The sequence below is a fragment of the Nyctereutes procyonoides genome, unplaced genomic scaffold (genome assembly GCF_905146905.1).
Source record: "Nyctereutes procyonoides isolate TBG_1078 unplaced genomic scaffold, NYPRO_anot_genome, whole genome shotgun sequence".
In the NCBI taxonomy this organism is placed as follows: domain Eukaryota; kingdom Metazoa; phylum Chordata; class Mammalia; order Carnivora; family Canidae; genus Nyctereutes; species Nyctereutes procyonoides.
This window is the reverse complement of record NW_026575142.1, coordinates 71,601,691-71,627,041: the sequence shown is the minus strand read 5'-3', so window position 1 is coordinate 71,627,041 and position 25,351 is coordinate 71,601,691. Positions and strand designations below refer to the sequence as shown.

Sequence of the window (25,351 nt, the reverse complement as noted above, 5' to 3'; positions counted from 1 at the left end):
TTATTTATTTATTCATGAGACACACACACACAGAGAGAGAGAGAGAGAGAGAGAGAGAGAGAGAGAGAGGCAGAGACACAGGCAGAGGGAGAAGCAGACTCCATGCAGGGATCCCGATGTGGGACTTGATCCCGGGACCCCAGGATCACGCCCTGGGCCAAAGGCAGGTGCCCAACCACTGAGCCACCCAGGGCTGATTATTTTTTAAGAAATGACACAGTAAAAGTTACCCTTTTGTAAGACACATTTACATGTATAAGGGAAATCTCCATTTCTAAGGGTGTCTCCCTCTATACCTGGAAGAGGAAGTAGGCCAAGTCTCTAGAAACACTTAGCAATGGAGAAGGCACTGAGGAATTTGCGTTACAGCCATATCCTTGTTTACTGTGATCTCCAGGTATCCTCCCATAAGTGGTCCTCCCATAAGTGGTTCCCTAAGCCCCAATATTTTCTTTTGTTTTCACGTGGAGACTTTTTTTAAGATGCTGGCCTGGGTCATTTCAGAGAGTTATTCAGTTTTCCTGGTTATCTCTTGCATGTATATAGGAGACACACTTGTTATTATACTTGTTGTTAAGCTTGTTTGGTTTTCTTCTGTTAAGCTGTCTTCTTATTACAGTGGTGTCTCAGCCAAGAATCTGGAAGGGTAGGGGAAAATTATTTTTCCTCCCCTACAAGATGATATCCATGTCAAGATTATCATCTTTGGAATTTTTTTGTTCATAGAAATATATGAGTTAGCCACATAACCTCCCATTTTGCTATTATGGATCTAGTTTTTTTTTTTTTTAAGATTTATTTGTAAGAGAGAGAGCACACACGTGTATGAGTAAGTGGAGGGAGGAGTAGACGGAGAGAATCTTCAAGCAGACTCCTCACTGAGCACAGAATCCAATGAGGGGCTCGAACCCTGATCCATGAGATCATGACCAGGTGCTTCATGGATCTTGGCTTTTAAAAAATTGCGATTTTGTGTTTTCCAGTATTTCCTAGCACTCCCTGCAGATTCCCCTTAGGACATAGATTTTTTTTTTTTTTTTTTTAGGTTTCCAAGCACTAATTCTATTGCCTTATTTTAGCTTCCTATTTTTATGTCTGCATAATTCTTCATTTGCATTGGATGAATTGGAGTTTAAATATCTTCTCTTCACTCCCAGTAGCCCCAGTGTGTGTATGTGTTTGTGCATCTATGTGTGCCCACGTGTGCATGTGTATTTTAGTGTAAGTGCAATGCCACTCCTCACACCTTAGTGTATTTTAAAATATCTCACTTACCTTTCTTTTTCTGGTTGTCCTTCATTTTATTTGCTCCACATGATTCCAAAAAGATGAGAAACTTAATATGAGCATTTGTGTTGCTTACTGTCAGTCTGAAAAATAATTGCCAATAGACTCTATCAACTTGTATCATCAAACACACATAGATTCACACACACACACGCACACACAATCAAATTTTAGTGTAACCAAATTGCCAGCTATGTCTTTGGCACGGCTGCCTTGTCAGTGACCAGCTGAGACTTCTGATACAGGACGCAGTATGTATATGCTCCCCAGCTGGACTGACCAGCTGGCAGATGGCGCCGTGCTGGCACGGCGGTACTGTTAGCCCCACCAGCATGCCATTCCACCCAGAAATAGAACGAGAGGGTTGATTTCTCCCTCTGCACTGTCAGCAGAAATGTCCTTTCAAAATCGCTTAGGATAGTTTTGTAAGTATGAGGGAAATCCATTTATTAGCTAAACTTATCTATTAGCCTTCTCGCCTTATTTAAGGTTGGGAGTACCCAGACTTTTAATTGAAAATATTGGTTGTGAACAGCTATGAGACTTAATAATGTTATTTCTGTCTCGAAATTCCATTACCCAGGACTGAGCCAAAGTGCTTTTGTGAGTCACTTGGATTCATCTCCTGGCCAGCTGCACATTTGATTTTGAATTACTGTGCTGCCTTGGATCCAAGGAAATGCCCATTGTTCTTCTCTCCTCTACACGTGACATCCTTTCTAGTTTCTGTTTTAAAGTGAGGGATGATAAACTGGGCTGGGAATCCAGAGATAATCAAAAGATAAATACAATCAAGAGATAAATATTTGGATTACATTTCTACCTCAAGGGGTTGCTTGACATCTGATTTAAGTAGGTTGAGATTTGATGGTAATTCACTGAAAAATTGCTATACCATTCATCACCGAGGCACCCAAAGATATCCAGCCTTCAGGAGTTATCATTCCTTTAATACTCACAAACAAATCAAATATGCCCACAGCCCATCTGACATGTACTTGGGAATCCTCGTATCTCTGTGGAGTAGGGGCAGGGGGTCTAAACTTCCTAGCAGGTCTTCCTTTGGTTTCCTGCTAGGCTAAATTCCTATTTGTTGTCCTGCATCTGATTTCTGGGCCTGTGTCCTCCCTTCTGTTTTTCTCATCAATTATAGAAGACAATTTTGCCTTTAATTTGCTACCAGTTTTCTCTTATCCAAGATGCTCTATCTAATCAACTTCTGAAAATTTGGAGGTAAAGAGTGTGTGAGGGGGTGTGTATTATGGGCTGAACTGTTCTCCTCTTCCCATTCATATATTGAGGTTTTAACCTCCATTACCTTAGAAAGTGACTGTATTGGAAGGTAGGGTTTTTGAAGAGTAATTACATTTTAATGACCTCACTGGTGTGGGCCCTAATCCAATATGACTAATATTCTCATAAGAAGAGATTAGGATACAGGCCTGAATGGGACAAATGACCACATGAAGACACAGAGAGGAAGATGACCATCTACCAGCCAGGAAGGAGGCCTCAGGGGAAATCAACCCTGTCGACACCCTCATTTCACACTTCTAGCTTCAAAAACTATGAGAAAGTAAACTTCTGTTGTTTAAGCCACCAGTCCTAGGTAGTTTCTTACGGCAGCCCTGGAACACCGACACAGGTGTTCAGAACAGAGCGCGGCGTCAGAAACCAGTCGCATCGGAACAGCAGGTGTCTTTACTTTAAGAGGTCTTGGCTTCCCTCACCACTGCAGATTTCTCATGGCCAACGTTTCTTCTCACCGCCTTATCTTTTTCTTCATATTGCCAGTGCCTTCCTTTCTCTTTAGACCTCTTTATCTCTCCCTGGTTCCACCTGAGAGGAGGAGGAATTCTCATTCTCCTCATCGTCCTCATTCTCCTCGACGACAGTGTGAATCGTTAGGGAAGCACAAGGCTGTGTGGGTCCTTGGGGCCCGGACACCAGGCCGCTCCAGCACGTCCCAGCTGTGGGCTTGGCTTACTGAGAAGCCTCCATTCCACAGGGTCCTTATCTGTAAATTGGGGACGGTGATGGTACTTATCTTCCCAGAGTTGTTGTGGTGATCCAGTGAAAGAGTGCGTGTAGAGCACTTGGCAGCGTCCCGAGCTCAGCAAACACAGGCCATCATGATGTCGCCGTCCCACCCAGTGGTACATTTGTAGGTGGAGAAAAAGGGTGATAAGTTGATGCAGGTGCCCAGGCAGCCTGTGTGCAAACACTAAACAAGCTCACGTTTCCTTTGGTATCCGCACGGGCCAGGCCGAACCTTGTCTTGCATTCGTACATCTCTGGTTTTATGAGCTCGGCGTCCTTAGTCCTCAGGGCTCCTGTTCAGGTCCTTTGAAGGCCTGATAGCGCTAAGGTGGCTGGTGCACAGGAGCCGCTGAACAGGTGTCTTGCTCGTGTGTGGTGTAGACCTCAACGTGTCCTTCCGGCTCCCGAAGGTCCAGGAGGAGAGCAGGGAGGAGTTTGGGGCAGGAATCGTGGTTACTGAATGATGTCTGCGTGCCTAGTGTGCATGGCTCTCGGGGACGTGGTGGGTCGCTGAATAGCAGGACCCAGAACCCAGAGACCTGACCCTTGCCCCCTTTCCTAGGACCAATAGGGTGGGTGGTGGTGTGACTGAGGCACGGGTAGAAACAGCCCGTGCAAACGCAGTGCTGGCATCGGCTACCAGGACGGGCCAGCCCAGCTCAGTGCTGCTCCCCGGGCCCGGAGAGCCCAGCAGCCACAGGGCCCCATGGAGGGGACGCTCGGCACCCAGTGTGCAAGGTGTCCTGGGGCGCCGGGCTGTGGCCGCATGGGTCCCCACCCGGAGGTGCCCGGTCCGGGCATCCAAACTGGGCCTGCTCTCCCTTGAGCGCCTTCCCTCTCGGCATCGTTGTGAGGCTCCGAGGACCTGCCCCGGGGCTCTTGGCCTGGCATCAGATCCTCACAGCTTCTCCCTCGGGGCTTGGGGCAGAGGGAGGGGGGTCCTGAACCGAGCACTACGGTCAGCCGGTCCGCGAGCCCTGGGGAGGGGGGCGCATCCCGGCCGGGCCTAGGCCTACGCGGGCCCTGAGGTCAGCCGCCTGCTGTGGGGCTCCTCCAGCTGGCTGGGCCGCGCGTTCTGGGGCCTCCGCCCTCTGCAGCCTCTGCCTTCCCGGGCCTCCACACTCCGGGGCCCCCGCATTTCAGGGCCTCCGGGTTCCGGGGCCTCCGCATTCTGGGGCCTCTGCACTCCGGGGCCTCCCCGCTGCACAGCCTCCGCATTCTGGGGCCTCTGCAATCCAGGGCCTCTAGGTTCCGGGGCCTCTGGGCTCCGAGGCCTCCCCACTTGGCGGCCTCCACATTTCAGGGCCTCTGCGTTCTGGGGCCTCCACGCTCCTCGGCCTCCGCATTTCAGGGCCTCCACGTTCTGGGGCCTCCACACTCCAGGGCCTCCGGGCTTTGCGGCCTCCACACTCGGCAGCCTCCATGCTCCAGGGCCTCCAGGTTCCGGGGCCTCCATGCTCCGGGGCCTCCGTATTTCAGGGCCTCCATGCTCCAGGGCCTCCAGGTTCCGGGGCCTCTGTGTTCTGGGGCCTCCATGCTCCAGGGCCTCCACACTTCGTGGCCTCCATGCTCTGCGGCCTCCACGCTCTGGGGCCTCCACCTTCTGGGGCCTCCGCGCTTCGCGGCCTCCACGCTCCGGGGCCTCCCATTTCAGGGCCTCCACGTTCTGGGGCCTCCACACTCCAGGGCCTCCGGGCTTTGCGGCCTCCACACTCGGCGGCCTCCATGCTCCAGGGCCTCCAGGTTCCGGGGCCTCCATGCTCCGGGGCCTCCGTATTTCAGGGCCTCCATGCTCCAGGGCCTCCAGGTTCCGGGGCCTCTGTGTTCTGGGGCCTCCATGCTCCAGGGCCTCCACACTTCGTGGCCTCCATGCTCTGCGGCCTCCACGCTCTGGGGCCTCCACCTTCTGGGGCCTCCGCGCTTCGCGGCCTCCACGCTCCGGGGCCTCCCATTTCAGGGCCTCCACGTTCTGGGGCCTCCACACTCCAGGGCCTCCGGGCTTTGCGGCCTCCACACTCGGCAGCCTCCATGCTCCAGGGCCTCCAGGTTCTGGGGCCTCCATGCTCCGGGGCCTCCGTATTTCAGGGCCTCCATGCTCCAGGGCCTCCAGGTTCCGGGGCCTCTGTGTTCTGGGGCCTCCATGCTCCAGGGCCTCCACACTTCGCGGCCTCCATGCTCTGCGGCCTCCACGCTCTGGGGCCTCCAGGTTCCGGGGCCTCCACGTTCTGGGGCCTCCGCGCTTCGCGGCCTCCACGCTCCGGGGCCTCCCATTTCAGGGCCTCCACGTTCTGGGAGTCCCCACTCTGCGGCCTCCGCACTTGGGCCGCCGTCCCCCTCGGCCGGCCCCGCCCCGGCCCGAGGTGAGCTCAGGTTTGGGGCGCCCTCCTCCGGCTGAAGACGCCCTCCGCCTGAGGTCGGGGAGCTGCCCACGCTGTGTGCAGGGCACGTGGTCCCGATCTCCGAGCCCGCCCGGTATAGACACGGAGGTGCAGCCGGCACCGGGGAGGGCGGCCTCCGGGCTTCGGTGGCCAAGCCCCGCGCTCGCTGCCATTACGGGGACTTGTGCTTTTTTTTTGTTTTTAGATTTGGTTTATTAACCAGACACAGAGAGAGAGAGAGGCAGAGACCCAGGCAGGGGGAGGAGCAGGCTCCTTGCGGGGGGCCCGACTCGGGACTCGAACCCAGGACACGGGGTCACGCCCTGGGCCCAAGGCAGACCCTCCACCGCTCAGCCGCTCAGGGGCCCTGGGCTTGTGTTCTGATCAGATTTCCTACCCATTTTTCGCTCTCAGAGCAGGGTCTGCTGAGGCCAAGGGTGGGTTGTGGCCCCTCCTGGCGAGGTCATTGTGCGGGTGACTGAGTCACTCTGCGGCCCTGGGTCGGCCACAGCATCCTGGCCCCCGGCGCCCCACCGTTGGCAGCACCATGACCGGCTCTGCTCCTACTTCCTTGGACACAGGAACCAGCTCCTGACCCACGTTTGCTTATTTCCACTTGGGCATTTAGTTCCATCTTCTGAATCAGCCCCGTTCTCCCAGGTGGGGCTCGGACCTACCCTTGGGGTGGCCTCACTCCTCCTGCCCAGGTCACTCCCCTGCTCGCCCACTACTGTTTCTTGCCCTGTCCTCTAACATTTACTTCTACGCCCTTTTTCTCCCGCTGAAGGTTCTGGAAGGCAAGAACTTGCGTCTCCCTGTGGTAGTCTTGTCAGGTCTACACCACGGAGAGTCTGCATAGTGAGAGGTCAGCACCTCCTTGAATCGTGAATAAAAACATCTGCAAGCTGTTTCGTGTATTCAGCGGGCGATGGCAGTGGAGATGGGTTAAAACAGACAGAATGAAGAAGTTGGGAAAAGCCTTTGAACTCATCCAGTCCATCTTTCATTTAGCAGGGAGGGAAACTGAGGCCCAGAGAAGCCACAGGCACCTGTGCTCAGTTTTAACCGAACTGTGTCCCTGTTGCCTGAACTGTGAGCACACAGCAGTTTTATGTCATAATAAACCTAAACATGCAGCACGTCCGTGGAAGCATGTTGGATCCTTCGTGCGTGGACTGCCAGAAAATGTCCCCTTCAGAAAAATATTGCAAGGATTTTTCTTCTTTTTTTTATTTTTTTTTTAAATTTTTATTTATTTATGATAGTCACAGAGAGAGAGAGAGAGGCAGAGACACAGGCAGAGGGAGAAGCAGGCTCCACGCACGGGAGCCCGACGTGGGATTCGATCCCGGATCTCCAGGATCGCGCCCCGGGCCAAAGGCAGGCGCCAAACCGCTGCGCCACCCAGGGATCCCTTCTTCTTTTTTAAACCAGGAACAATTCAGCACACTGACGTTTACGTTCCCAGACCAGGCTCCCATATACCCGTGTGCTCGTCAGAGGGGCAACTCTCAGCTGCCTGCGCCGCCTCTCTTCTCCGTTCTAATAATCCGGGATTTTTGTGCAAGGCCACTTTCCCCCTTCCTGCGGCCCGTGACATTCAGAAGCAGCTGACTCTGTTTGGCTCCAGGGAAGGATCATGATGGATCTAAGCCTTTAAACCCATCACATTAATCTCGGAGCCAGTCAGTTTGAGAATGGATATGTGTTAGTATTGCAGCCAATGAGCCAAGAGAAACGGTTTTTCGGGGTCTATGGGAAAATCCTTCTCCACCTCCTGGGATCCTTCTGGGAACATTCTCTCTCTCCCACTGAATGTGAATAACATGGGATGCGGCCCAGGTTCCTGGCAGCATCGTAGGGCCATAAAGGGCCATAAACGAGCCTTGAAACAGGGTGGGCGGCAGGCGCTAGCAGGAGAAGAGCACGGGCGCGTCGCGATGTCGTCCAGCTGTGAGTCAGCAGCAGCCCTCCTGGTGGACCCCACGAGACCCGAGACGATAGGGCTCCTTCATGTCGAAGTCTGTTTTCACGAGTGTCCTGTTGCTTGGCTAACACTCTCACACAAGGGCTCGTGGGTGGACGAAATGGTTCCCTGGCAGGTAACGAAATACTGTATCAGCTGTATCAGTTTATTTTTATTTATTTATTTATTTATTTATTTTTTTGTATCAGTTTTAATACGAATTAAAACACTTAGGAAACTCTCCAGAGGGTTCTGAACTATGTAAGTGGTTCAGAGCATGGTCAGAGATTTCCAGAAGAGTGACTTCTTAGATATCACGTGGAAACTCCCAGCAGCCCTAAGGGTCTGTGACTCTGACACCAGCCTGGACCCAGCTCTTGGTGGAAGTGGAGAATTTTGTAGGGTCTGGTATGGGTCGGGGTTGATAACAAGGATGATGGAGAAAGAAGAGCTCTCGACGTGCACAATGCAGATCAAACTCCTTAACGCCTTTATTGAATTTCTGAAAACTCTCTCGTTTGAGTGAAATGACTTAGTGATCATGCCGTCATAGTGATGATCATACACTTTGTAAGTGCTGTATACACATTTGCCCCTTTAATGGTTCTAACTACCGTGTTGGTGTCATCCCTATTTAATAGATTGGCAAACTGAGGCTCACACAGATTCAGAAATATGACAAAAATCCAACAGATAGAAGGTAGAAAAGGGAACCACAGTGTCAACTTATGAGCGTTCGTCTTTAAAACCTCGGCTATTAGCGAGCACGCTGCACTGCCTTAAAACAACGTTATCATTTTGCTCATTTATTCGTCGTAAGCAATGAGTACTCGTCAAGTACCGGGCACTGTTCTAGGCCCCGTAGATTAGATGAGCGAATAAAATAGTGCGGGCTCTGGTGGAGATCACATTCTAGTGGGGAGGGGTGGACTAGAAAATCAAGGGCACAAACACACGTACCTTTGTGGATGTGATGTGTGCACCGTGTAGAATGTGATGCCGGGAGCCAGAGCTCCTTGTGCGACCCTTTCACAGAAGCATCAACGCCCGGGGAGTCAAGGTGTCCACCTAACAAGCCAACACCCGGTGCATTTCCGAGATGGGCTGTGGCTTTGGGAGGCGCGGCCACTCCTGCCGGTCTGAGCGTGGCCAGCCCCTCCCCCAGGAGACCCTCGCTGTGCCCCCAACACCACCCCCACACCCGGCCCCAAGTTGACCATGTGCCACCAAAAAGCTGTGGTCAAAAATGCTCATATGCCTGAGAAAATGCAATGGGACTCGGTGGAGCGTACGACCCAGGTGTTGGAGAAAAATATAATAGAGAGAAGGCCGGTAGGGCCCGCATTAAGGAGGTTTTTTTAAATAAGAAACGCATCCCATGTGTCCCTGCTTTGCACAGAGGAACTTCATGTGACATATGAACCCCAGCGCTTCATCTGCTTTTACCGGGACCAGGTGGCTCTTCTGTTCAAACCTGGTTAAAGGCAAGGACTGTGCCACACACTCAGGGATTTGTTCAGAAAACCCAAAGGTCTAACCCTAAATTTCCGTGATCAGAGACTGATGGCTTCGGCCTGGTCTAAGGAAACACCTGGATCTGAGAACCTCTGTTGTGGCGGCTTGTACAGGGCATGCTCCGTGCACCTCGTGTCTGTAAAAACATGAGCAAAACAGCTTACATCGATATTTATTTTCTATTTCTACTCCGTAGCTCTCCGCCTCCTGTTCTTTTCTTCCCAAAATCCACTGCTTTCAAAGAAGTAAAATCTTTTGGAAAAGCACAAGGAAAACACAAGAGCAGGCACCGCTGCCCGAGGCTCGAGGCTGGACTGGAGAGACGAGCCAGCGGCTCTGGGGCACGCGTTGCAGTCTCTGGCGCTTGCAGTAGGTGGCATTCATGCCTTGTGAACGTGAGCCCGGCCGCGCACAGGTTACAGCCAGACTTCAGCTCTTTGGTGTTAAGATGCGGCGCTTCCCAGGCTCCCTGATCATCTCTCTCCAACGGGTTGAGTATATGAAAGACTTAATCAGTACAATTTGAAGCCCAGGTAATGTGGCTGTGTCACTCTCAGTGACAATTTACACAACTTTTATTTTAAGGCGGTCCTGCAAGGGTAGCACATTTTGGGGGAGCCTATGGATTCTATTCGTATTCATGATGAACAATCGACTGCACGATGGAAATAGGCTTATGGAAGTGCAGCATTCTGTTAAATTATATGGTCAGGATGCACTTAGAGCCGAGATTCTAATAAAGGTTTTCACAGAGGAAAATGCGATTGAAAAATAAAACCCGTGCCTAGAAATTGATATGCCTTTTAATCAAGCTTGAAAGTTGTCCTGGTCATTTGCACGGAATCGTTGCTTCCTTACAGGGAGGAGAACATTACACTATGCTGTGTTTAGAAAGAAAAGATGTGCGCATTTTGGGTTGTGTTTTATCCCTACCATGATGCTTGTCTTTCGTTTTTTTTTTTTTTTAAGATTTTATTTATTTATTCATGAGAGACACAAAGAGAGAGGCAGACGCACAGGCAGAGGGAAAAGCAGGCTCCATGCAGGGAGCCCGATGTGGGACTCGATCCCAGGACCCTGGGGTCATGCCCTGGGTTGAAGTCAGATGCTCAACCTCGGAGCCACCAGGCATCCCAAACTTTGTCATTTTTTAATTCAACTTACATTGAGGGTTTAAACCGTGTTGGTGCAGGGGCAGCAGAGAGACCCAGTGCTGGATGGAAGGTGCCCCATAGCTGGGGGCATCAAGACAGTGTGATACCGGCACAAAAACAGACACATAGATCAATGGAACAGAATAGAGAACCCAGAAGTGGACCCTGAACTTTATGGTCAACTAATATTCGACAAAGGAGGAAAGACGATCCACTGGAAGAAAGACAGTCTCTTCAATAAATGGTGCTGGGAAAATTGGACATCCACATGCAGAAGAATGAAACTGGACCACTCTCTTGCACCAGACACAAAGATAAACTCAAAATGGATGAAAGATCTAAATGTGAGACAAGACTCCATCAAAATCCTAGAGGAGAACACAGGCAACACCCTTTTTGAACTCGGCCACAGCAACTTCTTGCAAGATACATCCACGAAGGCAAGAGAAACAAAAGCAAAAATGAACTATTGGGACTTCATCAAGATAAGAAGCTTTTGCACAGCAAAGGATACAGTCAACAAAACTAAAAGCCTACAGAATGGGAGAAGATATTTGCAAATAACATATCAGATAAAGGGCTAGTTTCCAAGATCTATAAAGAACTTATTAAACTCAAGAGCAAAGAAACAAACAATCCAATCATGAAATGGGCAAAGGACATGAAGAGAAATCTCAGAGGAAGACACAGACATGGCCAACATGCACATGAGAAAATGCTCCGCATCACTTGCCATCAGGGAAATACAAATCAAAACCACAATGAGATCCCACCTCACCCCAGTGAGAATGCGGAAAATTAACAAGGCAGGAAACAACAAATGTTGGAGAGGATGCGGAGAAAAGGGAACCCTCTTGCAATGTTGGTGGGAATGTGAACTGGTGCAGCCACTCTGGGAAACTGTGTGGAGGTTCCTCAAAGAGTTAAAAATAGACCTGCCCTACGACCCAGCAATTGCACTGTTGGGGATTTACCCCAAAGACTCAGATGCAATGAAACGCCGGGACACCTGCACCCCGATGTTTCTAGCAGCCATGTCCACAATAGCCAAACTGTGGAAGGAGCCTCGGTGCCCATCGAAAGATGAATGGATAAAGAAGATGTGGTCTATGTATACAATGGAATATTACTCAGCCATTAGAAACGACAAATACCCACCATTTGCTTCAACGTGGATGGAACTGGAGGGTATTAGGCTGAGTGAAGTAAGTCAATCGGAGAAGGACAAACAGTGTATGTTCTCATTCATTCTGGGAATATAAAAAACAGTGAAAGGGAATAAAGGGGAAAGGAGAGAAAATGAATGAAAATATCAGTGAGGGAGACAGAATATGAGAGACTCCTAACTCTGGTAAATGAACAAGGGGTGGTGGAAGGGAGGTGGGAGGGGGGTGGGGGTGACTGGGTGACGGGCATTGAGGAGGGCACTTGACGGGATGAGCACTGGGGGTTATTCTGTATGTTGGCAAATTGAACACCAATAAAAAATAAATTATAAAAAAAAAGAAAAAAAGGAAGGTGGGCGGATCCTGGAGGACTGCCCCGCCCCAACCCGCCCCTGCCCCGCCCCTCCCCACTCAGTTCCCCCCCCACCCCGTCCTGCCCCGCCCCGGCCCCTGCCTTGCACAGTCCCGCCCCCACCCCTGTCGTGCCCCGCCCTCACCCCTCCCCAGCCTCGTCCGGCCCCAACCCGCCCCTGGCCCGTCCCTCACCCCTCCCCCCCGCATCACCCCTGCCCAGCCCCGCCCCTCGCCCAGGCCCCGCCCCCACCCCGCCTTGCCCCGCCCCGCCCCCGCCCCCCGCCTGGCCTGGCCCGGCCCCCCGTCCCGGCCCGCGCCCCCACCTCGCCTTGCCCGGGACCACCCACCCCCCGCCCCTGGCCCGCCCCGCCCCCCCACCCCCGCCCCGCCCTCACCCAGGTCCTGCCCCGCACCTCTCAGCCCCGGGCCCGCCAGGCCCCGCCCCCGGCCCAAGGCCCCGCCCCTGCCCCAGGCCACGCCTCTCGCCCAGGCCCCGCCCCTGCCCCAGGCCCCGCCCCTCGCCCAGGCCCCGCCCCCCGCCCCTGGCCCCGCCGCTGCACCTGCTGCCCGCGGCCGGTTCCCGACACTGTCGCCGAGCGGGGCCGCATCTCCTGGGGCCGCATCTCCTGGGGCCGCATCTCCTGGGGCCGCATCTCCTGGGGCCGCATCTCCTGGGGCCGCCGGGCCTTGGCGCGTCGTTGGAAGCCGCGGGTGGGTCCTGCCTCGCAGACAGCGCGACCCGGCGGCGCGGCGGCTCCTTCCGCGGAGCCCGGGGCACAGGGCGCCTGGGGGACCGCGAGGGCCGTGGCGGGGCCGCGGAGCCGGGCGCCAGCTGCGGGGCAGAGTTAAACCCAATTTAAAAATGCAGAAACTGGGGCACCTGGGGGCTCGGTCGGTGACGTCGGCCTCCGGCTCCAGGTGACCTCAAGGTGCCGGGGCCCCTCTCCGCAGCCCCCTCCCCGGCTGTGTTCTCTCTCTCTCTCTCTCTCTCTCTCAAATAAATAAATAAGTAAAATCTTTTTAAAAATGCAGAAACCAATGACCTAGTAATAACAACCTGTGTTTGGGTGGGATAAAATGGGAGAGGAGCTCAGTTTTCTGCAGAAAACCAAAAATCTTTCCTTGATTCAGGTTTAGCAATTGTATTGAAGATTTGGCCCAAGTGGTGGGTAGATAAGAGGCCCCCCTGGGGCACCTGAGGACACGGTCCCTAACCCCTGGGACCCACAGGTGCCAGGGACAGGGACAGGACAGGTAAAGAGTGGGGTGGGGTGGGGGAGAAGGGGGGTGGGGGTAGAGCAGAATCCGAGACATGAAAGATGCTCCTCGTGCAACCTGCTGTTCCCATAGGGTCACCGCTGAAGAGTCCAGTTCCTACTCCCCGCCTTCACTCTCCCTTGGAATCGGTAAGGTGCAGGAAAAAAAAAAATCAACATTGTTTATAGCTTGAAAGCAAAGCTTTTACCAAACCAGAGGAAAGTGGGAACTCAGTGCAGCTTTCTGACGCGTCTGAGAGAAGACAGCATGGCTCACTGCTTCCAAATTAGATCACAAATTTTCTGGCTGATGGCAGCATCTTAGTGCTCACCCTAAAGGCAAAGATCTGAACAAATTACATTTTAATATCTTAGGTTCATTTATCCCTGCTGAGATCACACAGAAGCAAGGAGAGACCTACGTGGAAATGCAGGAGGCCCAGGGGACTTGGCAGCAGGCCGTACAGGGGACGGGGGAGCTGCTGCAGGGACAGTGAACTTCTCTGCTTCTGCAGCAGACGACGCGGCCTGCTTGACCCACGTCATCGCTGACGGAGCCCCCCTTGGGCAAAGGGCATGGCGGGTTGAAGAGCCCAACTTCGTTTATTGAGATGTTCATGCAGTGAGTGCTGCACCCTTGCTTCGGTTTTTCCCCTGCATATATGGAAAAATGCTAGTGTTGGCATGAAGCTCAAATGAGGTGTTTTTGTGGGGGATGTAGGACCTTTGGGGGTAAAAGTAGAAGAAGGCCAGATAGGCTATGGCCAGACCAGGGCGGATTTTGCACGGCGGCCTCAGGAGTTCCATCTTTATTCAACAGATGTGGGGAATCTCGGGAGGTTTTGGGGAGCGGAAATGATCAGTGTGGAGGAGGCACGTGTTATATGTGTCGGGGCAGAAAGGAGGCAGGTCACCAAGGACACGCTGTGGGAGTGCTCGAGGCAAGGGACTGGGAGCCCCAGGAAGGGCACTGAGAGTAGGAACGGGGGTAGGGACACTGACGGAAGGGTGGTCACACATGTGCCAGCTTGGCAAGTGCGTGGGCGCAGCTGGTGGAAAGGGGAAGGAATTCGGATACTTTGAAGTTTGAGACTGGACCAGACTGGTGCTGCTGCTGATAGAGGATCCCGAGGAAGGGAGGGGATGAGGATTCGGGTTTTTTGGATCTTTTTTTTTTTAAAAAAAGATTTTACTTGTTTATTCATGAGAGACACAGAGAGATTGAGGCAGAGACCCAGGCAGAGGGAGAAGCAGGCTCCATGCAGGGAGCCTGATGTGGGGCTCGATCTCAGGTCTCCAGGATCACGCCCTGGGCTGAAGGCAGGTGCCCAACCGCTGAGCCACCAGGCGTCTCTAAACGGAAAAATATTAAGTGTATGAATTGATATTTATGTTTGTTTTAATATGAGAATATGCTTTAATATTAGTTACGGTAAAACAAAATAAATCCTCCCGGATATTACTGTGTGTGCCCTACGAGGGACCTGAGAGCCCGGGAGAATGAGCACTGGATTCCAACGGAAGGAATGGGGAGGGGGAGAACGGACACGGGAGGATAAGGAGCCCTGGGGACACAGTGGGGATGAAGGGGACTTTGAGGGGAGGAGGAAAGAAGCCTAAGAGGTTGACGGGGAAGTTCAGAGAATCGGTGCTGCTGGTACCACGGGGACACCTGGGTGATGGGCTCCGTCCAGTGTCCCAGAGGAGGGTTCAGGAAGGGAGAAGGAGCCTTTGGATCAGGGTCGGGGGTGGGGGGAGGAGGAGAAGAGCAAGTGGGGCAGAGACGTGGGATCAGGTGCTCGTGGTTGACCAGTGAATGGATCGCGAAGGAGCAGAGGAAAGTGAGAATGAAAAGACTTGTGGGTTTGCAGGCAGATGAGAACCAGGCAGTTTCAAGAGAAGGATAAAAACCCCAGTGACACGAGGCGCCCGGGGGGGCTCAGTGGTTAGGCATCTGCCTTTACCCCAGGGTGTGACCCCTGGGTCCCGGGATCGAGTCCCGCATGGGGCTCCCTGCGGGGAGCCTGCTTCTCCCCCTGCCTGTGTCTCTGCCTCTCTCTCTGTGTCTCTCGTGAATAAGTACATATAATCTTCAAAACCAAAAAATCCAAGTGAGAGAGGACTACTCCATTCTAGGGGGAGCAGGAAGGGGTGGAAGGAAAATCCTAAGCCCCGATGAAGTCACGGAGACTAGGTCCTGTTTCTCTCCTTTGCGTCTAGCAGAACTACAAGGAATGCGGTGGTTCAAAAAAAATTCTCTGGTTTGTAAAGCTTTGGGGAATCGGAGTTCTATGAAGGCAGCGGGAAAGGAGTGAGAGGGAAGTAGGGGCCCTGGCGCGTGCGGATGGCCCCCGTGACCTAGGGGGTTGCTCTGGGAGGTGGTCTCCAACAGTCTTGAGCTCGAGAGCCGTAATGGAAAGCATGGGTTAGCTGGCGTTTGATGTTCACACTCTGTTCCTGGAGAACACCGGAAGCCACTCGTCTCTACACGCTACACGCCCCCGTGTACCAGGTGCCCTTACAGCCACTAGAGGCCCGGGCGCCTGTCTCTTCTGCCAGAGCGACCAAAGCAGCCAACGCGCTTCTTTTTCAAGTGGAAGATAACGAGAGGCTCTCGGCAGGCCCCTAGAGGGGCACCTCAGCCGTCACCGCCTGCTCTTACTGGTACCTCTCATCAGACATCAGTGTTAATTACGACTGATTAGGACGAGCTGGATTTGTTGACAGAGTGTCTAATGTAACTAATCAACTCCAATTTTTTTTCAGAGTTAATTTTGTAGATATATTCCGACGGAAGCACCATGGGGTAGGCGCTTTTCTTGTTACAGCTCTTGGTCTGTCAAAAATAGAAATGGGGGGTAAACTATTGTATTGCAGTTTCCTTAAGTTGCTGAGGCTTATAGACCCGCCCCCAGAAGTTGTACCTGAGGCCTTGTTGGTGTGTCTGGATCAATGAACACAATTGATGATCTCAGACGGCATCTATCTCGGGATCGATTGCTCAAGAATTTCTCTTTTTGAAGCAACGAATTTCATCTAAGGTCCCTTTCCTCAAAGTTTCATGTCTAAAAAAAAAAAAAGCGAACTCAAGTGCATTTGGCTTGGGTGGATTAGGTGAGATGTTGGGATGTCGCAATATCCGTGTTGAAACTTTTGAACTAACCTGGACGTTTCCATATCCACGAAACCAGAACTACAAGCTCTAACAATAAGTAGCTTTCCCCTGCAAATGTAAACATTCTGAAAGTATTGCGATCTGACAAATAGAACATTAGCTTGTGTGTAATCTCTGTCTCTTTCTTAGATTCTCCCCAAAGTCACCTTAACAGTTTTCTTGGAGATAGGGTTTCCATTATCACAATTCCACCTCCCCGCCCAAAGGTGCTAGTTGAGTGTGCTCTCCCCTTGGCCGTTCTGAGATTTGGGTGGGTTTTGGTGTGTGTGTGTGTGTGTGTGTGTGTGTGCTCCCCTGAATTGCTGTGACCCCAGTTTTCTATGGCAGGAGATGTAATTTATATTTAAAAACGTATATTAAAATATTAATATATTTTATATATTATAATATTTATAATTTTTAATATTATATTAAAATATTTTAAAAATATTAATAATCAAAGAACATTCAAGGCCTTATTTGCATAGTAGTTCATGTCTCCAAATTCTTACACTTAAAGGGATTTCTCCTGTGTATATATACATTTTTAGGTGAGGGGGTCTCCTATACAGAAACCTAACCTCGTGACCCCAAAGGTTATCATGAAAATGCTTATTTTGCGTATATTCACAGGACAGATAGAAAGGAGATGGGATTTCCATATATAAGGGAGGGAATATATATAATATAATATATATATAATATAATATATAATCCATCTATAAGGGATTTCCATATATGGGATATTCCACAGATAAGGATTCCCATAGTCACATGTTAGACGTTTGACGAAAGTTGGTAAGAAGCTATGAAATACATGAATTCAACCTTTGCCCATCACCATGTAAATCATTTGGTTTCGGAATGTTTGCCCTGGAATGAGTGAAGGTTCGTATTTTCTTCTTGTCAAAATGCCTGCGAACTGGGAGTGAAACAATGATGTTTGCAAATGTCACTTTAATGCTTGTCTGCGGGATCCCGGGCAGCTGCTTTTATATCCTTAAAACCTTGAAGCCTCTGGATGTAAGGCAGGTAGGAGCAGTACATAAAGGTGGCTTTAGAAAGATCCGATGACAGTGTATAGTGATCAGAGAAGGAAAAACGTGAGAATCCATGCCATTCCTGCCTTGCCACCGGGAAGCAGGTGAATGAGGGAATTATGCCTTTTATTTTGCTATAAAACCATTTCAAGGGCAGCCTGGGTGGCTCAGCGGTTTAGCACCACCTTCAGCCCAGGGCAGGATCCTGGGGTCCCGGGATCGAGTCCTGCGTCGGGCTCCCTGCATGGAGCCTGCTTCCATCTCTCTCTCTCTCTCATAAATAAAATCTTTAAAAAAAATTCAAAACAAGCGTCATCGCTGAAGCATTCTTTCCCAACATCGTCTTATGCCTTTTTCCCACTTGTATGTCTACAGCGCGACCGGCTGAGGCTTGAGAAGCGGTTTCTCCCAGGAAGCTGGGAAGCTTTGGGGCCGTGGTGGACCCACCGGGAACACATTCTACCCAGTAACTGCTGTTGGTTTCCCGTGGTAAATAGGATTGTTGCTCTCAGAACTGCAGGTGACGGAGGAAGGGTTCGGTGCTCCCTGCAGTGCTCCCTACTCCTCCGAGTGAGATTCCTATTATGCCCTGACCTCAAGGAAACTCCTAATGGGGGAAGCATCTCGTAAGTGCGGGACACATGAAATGACTAGACGGCGTTTTAATAGGGGAGAGGACGTAAGCCCTCGAGTGTCTACTCCCTGCCGGAGGCTGTCCTAGACATTTCCCACGTGTTCCCTCATTGGCCCACATCAGAGCTCCGCGTAGGAGCTGATCTTCGTCATTCACCTTGACAGGTGACTCACCTGAGGTGCTCTCCCTCAAAGTTTGAGTCTGCTCACGGGGAATAACAAGCCAATGCAAAGATGCTCTGAACGTTGGCTGCGTTAGGTATCATGCTTAGGCTTCCTTCTTTCCCATTGTTAGGGTAGGGATATTTTTCGTGCCTGAGCTCCAGGGTCCCTGAGGTTAGTAAGCAGCCTCTCCTGTCACTAGGACAGGGAACATCGGAAAGCCATAAATGACGGTGTCGGCCTCCCAGGGCGGGTGCATTGACTGGTGGATCAGTCACCGGAGCTTGTAGCAGGGAGGCTGTGGGATTGATTGTAGGGCAGCCCTGGTGATAGGCATCCGCTCCCCGTCTTTGATGCATGACACCTAGCGCAGTTGCGTCTTCAAGTTTAAAGCACACTAACACCTTTACGGCCCTTTTCTATAAAATTCGGGAGCCCCCGGATCTGTGTGGGTGTTTTGAGAGAAGCGATGTCCAGCCTTTGGGTGGGTGTCGACAGCACGTGGAAAGTAAGTGGGACCTGGTGGAAACCAGCAGAGCCGGACGGTAGCAGTGGCCAAGGGTTCCACGTGAAGGCCACGGTCGTCACACTGTTTGCAGGATGGAGAGGAGATGCTAAGGGCTGGTGAGGGTTCCCACCAGGGCAACAACGCCCAGGCAGGGAGTGGATTCACGAGAGAGCCCCCAGTGTTTCAGTGATGTACGAAAACCAGCTAGAAACAAAATAGATTCACTGGCCCAGCTGCTCCTGTTTAGGAAGACTTTGTCTCTCTGAGAGGGGGTTAGTGGTCACACCTAAAATGAGGCCTATTTAAAGGATTCCACTTGTTAAAACGATCAGTTAATCATTTAGAAATGACGCACAACAAATGTTCTTAAAGATCGCAGTGAGTTCTCACGTGATTACAGACCACAGCCTGCCCTTTTCAATCCTATCAGATTTACCCAAAGTCTGACCAGTGGCTCTTTGGCGATTGGACCAGTGGGTAGACTAGGGAAGACTGTTGTCCCTGATCCCCTACTTTCCTGGAAGAAAGGAAAGTAGGCCCCGAAAAGACACTAAAATAGAGCCAGAAACTTGCATTATCTCCTAGTATTGAATGTAGCGAGCAGGGGAGTCGCTGTTTCCACGGGATCGTATTCCATTTGCACGAGTCGGGGCAGGGAAGTTTGCTGGAGGTGTGTTTGTTGAACGTAGCTGTTGGAGTCTTTGGCTTACACACTTCATTTCATAACCGTCACGTTGTCTCGTGGGAATGTTGTCTTTCCAGTAATTTGCAAGAATACGTGTGTTCAGCATTTTGCAGGATCTCCTTGGAGGGATGAAAGGAGCACGCACGATCAGCGTGTTGCACGGGAGGCTCTTAACCCATTAGGACCGGAGCGCTAAACAACCTGTTCAGACGTGGTCTGCGGCCCAGTAGTTTATGTTACAGACTGCTTTAAAACTCCGGGCAGGCATACCTCTGTATCTACCTCCGTCTCCAGATGATCCACATCGTCCGCAGGTATTTTATATCATTGTTTTTTTTTCCTTTTTTTTTTAAAGATTTTTAAAATTTATTTATTTATTCATGAGAGACACACAGAGAGAGGCAGAGACACAGGCAGAGGGAGAAGCAGGCTCCTTGTAGGGAGCCCGGTGTGGGACTCGATTCCGGGACCCTGGGATCACGCCCTGGGCCAAAGGCAGACGCTCAACCACTGAGCCCCCCAGGTGGCCCTACATCTTTTTTTTCATTATTTTTTTAAAGATATAAATGCTAAAGAATTAAAAGGCAGGAGGACAAACGCAGCTCCGCGTCTTTTGTTTACAGATAAGCTTTTGCAGAAGTTCTGTACTTTCTCCCCTTCCTTGTATTTACATTCTGTGCTCTACTTAATTACCCCAAATATTCATGAGTTAGAACACTAGGTGCCTGTCCTACAGTTACTGGTGAAGTGCATTTGTTATGCAAATTGTTATAGGGAACCATCACTCATAAGCTATTTATATTCGCTTTAATAGGGGATGAGGCACCCTGTCTCGTCTCCTATAAATTCCTCTTTACAATCTATCAAATACACAGAGATGCTCGGAATTAAATAAATGTGCTACTAATATTAGTGAATGTCTGATGCTTGAAATATGTCAGAGATTTTTGGACATTTATAATTACATTCTCCTAATCGCTCTGGGAATTGGCCACAAGGATGAGTGATAGGTAGTGCTTCGGGCGGGGTGTCTCCCCGGCTCCCCGTCCCGCTCAGAAAGACGACTTTGTAAGGAGGCGCGGGGTCGGCAAGCAGAGAAGAGGAGCCTTAGAAAGGAGGCAAACATCGGGGCGCCTGGGTGGCTCCTCCAGGGAGGTGTCCCCGACTCTTGGGGTCAGCCCGGGGCACGACGGTCTGGGTCACGGGATCTAGCCCCTCGTGGGACTCCACGCTCAGTGCGGAGTTTGCGTGAAGACCCTCTTCCTCTGCACGTGGTGTGACGGGCACTGGGTGTGATGCGCACCTGATGAGGCCCTGAGCTCTACACCTGAAACTCATGGTGAACTATGTTGGCTAAGTAAATTTAAATTAAAAAAAAAAAAAATTGCTGCCTCTGCTCCTCCCTTCACTCACGGGCTCTCTCTGTCTTTCTAAAATACATAATTTTTTTTTTTTAAGGAAGGCAAATATCCAAGAGAGAATGAAGGGAGCATTCATTCCTTCATTCGTCTGATGTTTGCCGATGGTCACATCGTCCGCTGGGGACGTGGAGAAGTCGTGGTGCCTACTTGCAAGATTCTGAGACTGCGGTGGGGAGGCAGAGGTGTGAGGAAATGAGTACTTTTTGCCGTTGCCACCTAACCTTACCTCTTGCCACAGAGAGCATGTTCCTTGTTGTCTTAATCGTCCCCCTGTAAGGATGCGCCTCGGCTCGTTCCCCAGGCCCTTGGCTGCGCGGCCGTCCCGCAGCTCCTCTGTGTGGGTCTTGTTTTCCTCCAGACGTGGAGAAGGACCATCTGGCCAAGGGCGTGGCATCTACAGTCACCGCGTACGACCTTCTTTCTTTCTGTCCATTTGGGGTCGCAGCTCAGGAGCACCTGATCCCGTGAGAGGGAAGGACATCTTCCCTGAACACCGAACCCCTCAATCTGCCACCAGCCACCGATGCTGGTAGTGACAGCCTCTAAGGCGACAAGTCTCCTGGGGTTACTCATGGCAGCTCTCACTGGCCTTACGCATGGATTTTTACATCTTCTTGCACTTGGCCTTGCACACAGGAAGCGGTGGTTTTTATTTCTTTTTTCACTTGAATAAATGAGGCTGAAGTTGGTTGCCGTGGAGCTTAGGGGCACACAGTCTACACAAAACCAGAGACAGGTTTGGATTGGACCGGCCCCCCCTCCCTGCCTCGCCCCCAACAGAGGCACCGTGGTCCTCAGCCAAGGACCTGGCTCCATCCTATGGTTTTGGTCCATTTTATGTTTTGAAATATTTGTGTTCTATGGAGGAATCTTTCAGAGGTAGATGTAAGTGCTGGAGCTTCGGTGGATAAGCCCGTAACTGGAAACGCGTCCTTTAGGCCAGGCCTTCTCACTGGCTGGGGGCTCGCTGGGGTTGTGAGGCGGGACCTATAAGGCAATAGAGTGTGTGACGTTTGCTTTATATGTGAGCAAATTTATGGCCACACGTACCGTGTTTCTGACAAAATGAAACTATGTGAACACTAGACCGTTGGTGGGGTAGTTCATATTTTTAGTTCGAGCCGTAATGTCGACTTTGTTTTCAGGGCGGCCGCCTTCCAAACGCATGAAGACGTCAGCTTTGTAGGAGAGACGGGGAGCCCGAGAGGGGGTAGCGAGGAGGCCATGCTCACAGATGCAAGTTTATTTTCTCCAGTGGCAACATATATAGAACAGTTTTTCTTTAAGTAGCACTAAAAAAGGAAAAACAGGTTTTCAAGTCAAACATACCTTGGATTAAATCCAAACTCTGTCATTCCTGGCTGGGTGATCCCGGTGAAATAACCGTATCTTGTGTTTTACTTACCTGTAATTTAGGAGTAAAAATGCACTTCCTGTAAGATGGCTTGAGTTTCACATTAAATCGTGTATGTCCGGTGCTTAGCCCAGGTGTGCTACAGGCAGGGGAGCAGACGCTGGGTAGGTGAGCAAGTGCAGCCCTAACGGCGCTGGACGTTGCGGGAGCGACAGGCTGTTTTTGTGAACAGTACATTGCTGTTTGCTGAGCGCCCTTTAGGTGTATCGGCCTCTCGGCTAAGCCCCGGGGCCACGGGAATGTCGACCCCCTGCCGCTGCCCTCAAGGAAGTGAGTCCACCGAGAAGTCAAGCCCCAACACCGGTGTTGCAGGGTCACGTCCCAGGCTGACGCGGTGGGACACGGCAGGTGTCATGAGAGTATGAGGAGGCCCCGCTAGGAGAGCTTCCCGGGGGCAGTGACCCTTGAGCTGACTATGGGAAAACAAGCATAAATCACTTGAATTTATTCAATAGGGGGTGAGAAAGGAAGGAGCTGGGTACAGGCCAGTGGGATCCAAGCTCCTATCCGGTCTCTTTATTTGGTAGTTACACGGATTGAAGCGTTTCCCTTTCTTATGGAGTTTCTGCATTTTCCTTCACCTCTCCCTACCGGCCCAGGAAAATCTAAAGGGTGGGGGGCGATCGCAAGGTGTCGCACCGTTGTAGGGGTGCATCCAAAGGGCCTCGCAGGGGAGACAGTGGCGAACCGGGGAGACTGGCTGCTGTTCTTCTCGTAGCAGGTGGCAAGGAGGAGGGCAGGGCAGCCTGGCCACGGTGACACCACTGCTGTACGTATGCGCCTGGTACCTGGCATTGATCATCGGTTGCTTCATGCTCCTGCGGGTCAGCGGGAGAGCAGCTGGGACAGCAAGACGGACACCAGAACAGCATTACGAAGGCCCCTTCGGGCCCAGTTCCGTATCCCGGTAGTCCTAACCTCTTTCCAAACCACCCTCTTCCAACACCTCTTGGCAATTCTATTTTTCTGGGAAACCCACTTGCATCAAAGATACTGTTGTTTCCGTTACTGGGATGCAAATCATTCCTGGGCGTTCCTGGGTCGGTGGGATCTGTGCGGCTTGCAGTTACCAGAATTATGCAAACAGCCTCTTTTTAAGATTTCCTTAGAGTGTGTGCTGCAGAGGGAGAAGAAAACGCTTCGTGGAAATTGGACATTAAAATTGTCTTGAAAATACATTTATAATTGCACATAAAACAAAATGTGCATGTGAGCTGTGTGGCTTTATTTTTAATTATCTGTTTTTTGGTAAACATTCCGCTAAGACTTCGAGAAATAAAATCCCAGGGCCTCGTAAATGAATAAATAAAATATGAAGCATAATAAAATCAGATGATATAATGCACATGAAAAATGGGGCAAGAGGAATATAAATAGGAAATATATATAGTCCTGTAAGCCTAACATTGTGCTCCTTTATGAAATAAATATCTCTAGAATATCATAAGCCAACAAGTTTTAAAATTTAGAAATGCAGTCTATTATGTTATCTTAGGTTTTACGTCTAAACGTTAATGTATTCATATTTGTTTTTGTTTCTATTAATCCTCGGAAACAACCTTCAGCTGATTCCCACAACCTGACTGTAGCCCACAGATGCTACCTTTTTACAAGGGAAAACATATAAATTTACATTTCATGACGTGGCTTTATTATTGTCAATGAGGAGAGTTTTATTGTATCAGATGTTTCCCATTCCTTTGTAACAAAACGGTCTCAAAAATCGATAAGACAGCAGCCCAGATAATAAATAATATGTGGAAAAGCAGGCCACTCTGCACGAATTCGTGGAGAAAACGGGTGTGCCCAGACACAGGTCGGCGAGGGGGTGTCAGGCGCTGCGCTAGGGCTGGGAGAGCTCGCGGCCCTGCCGTGCTCCCTCCTGTCCTCCCGCAGCTCCCGGAGGTCAGCGTCCCCCCAGCAGGGCCCAGCGCAGCCTCAGCAGTCCCCGGCGGGCCCAGGGCCGGGCCGGGGGCATGTGACCCGCCTGGGAGGGCCCTGGCGGTCATTCCTCAGGGATGGAGGACCCCTAAGGTACCTGTGACTCTGTCCCTAAGGGGGGACACACATCAGGCGTGTGCAGGGCGGGGGTGCAGATCCTAGCGAGAACAGAAGCTGGGAAAGAAGCAAGGTCGGAGAAAAAAAAAACCCACAAAACTGTTTTTTTTTCTCTTTCGGGGTCCTTTCAGTTTCCGTCTGCCAGGGACGGGCTTCTTCTCTTCAGTCTCCCCTTCAACCTTTTCCTTGCAGTCAGTTGGGGAGATGGGGCTTCCGAATGGACGGGGCGGGGGAGACGGCCTTGCACGTCACCTCGTAAGTGGACTTCCAAAAGCCCTTTCAGAAAAGGCGAGACGTGAGGGGGCTGCTGCTCACATGCATTTGCAAAGATGTCAAATACGTGTCTGAAAAGAGGTCAGACGTGTGTGTGACAGTGAAGCGAGGCACCTTACGAGTCCTGGAGGACAAAAAGGCCACAACATTGAGATTCTATAATGGAGTCATGGTTGCACAAGGCGCTAAAGTCTTAAGGATACTTTTGGTTGGTTGACTTTTTAATGGGACAAGAAGTTTCTAGATTGGGGAGGGGCTGATTTTCTCTCATATTCTATCTCGGTCATCTTTTTTTTTTTTTTTTAAAGGTTGTATTTATTTATTCGAGAGAGAGAGTGAGCAAGCGTGAGCGAGAGAGCCCGAGCTGGGAGAGGAGATGGGGGAGCAGAGGGGAGCAGAGGGCCTGCCGACCGGGAGCCTCACGCCAGGCTCCATCCGGGACTCGGCATCATGATCTGAGCCCAAGGCAGATGCTTCATCGACTGGGCCCCCCAGGGGCCCCCCCACCTTGACCGTCCTGTCGCTCCTTTCGGACAGGCTGACCCCGAGAAGGCGCTCAAAGGACACCCTTGGGTAAGTGAGCTTTCCCTTATGGCTACAAAGAGGTTAGACTTTGGATTTTGAGTGTTGAGAGCGCTTAACAGTTGGGCGCAACCCACTGGGGGGACGGGCTGGCTGGTGTCCCCGGACAGCGTGGGCAGGAGCCCGGCACCCGGAAGCCGTGGGGGAGAGGTCCCGCTGCCACCCGGGCCCGCAGCGGCTGCCTGTGGGCCTGCTGCACTGGGGACTGGGGACCGGGTGGGGTTGAACGGCCAGGGAAGGCTCTGTCCCAGCCTGATGCCGCGGGAGTGAGGGTTGCAGGCCCCCCGCATGACAGGCCTCGGCGG

At 51.4% G+C, this 25,351-nt stretch overlaps 1 long non-coding RNA gene across 1 annotated transcript; it reads left to right on the top strand.

Moving 5' to 3' along the window:
- Positions 1 to 19,544: 19,544 nt before the first annotated feature.
- Positions 19,545 to 25,027, top strand: LOC129498855 (uncharacterized). The gene is made up of 3 exons (XR_008662217.1): positions 19,545 to 19,612; positions 22,852 to 23,027; positions 24,773 to 25,027. It is a non-coding gene; the product is annotated as an uncharacterized LOC129498855 (long non-coding RNA).
- The last annotated feature ends 324 nt before the right edge of the window (positions 25,028 to 25,351 follow it).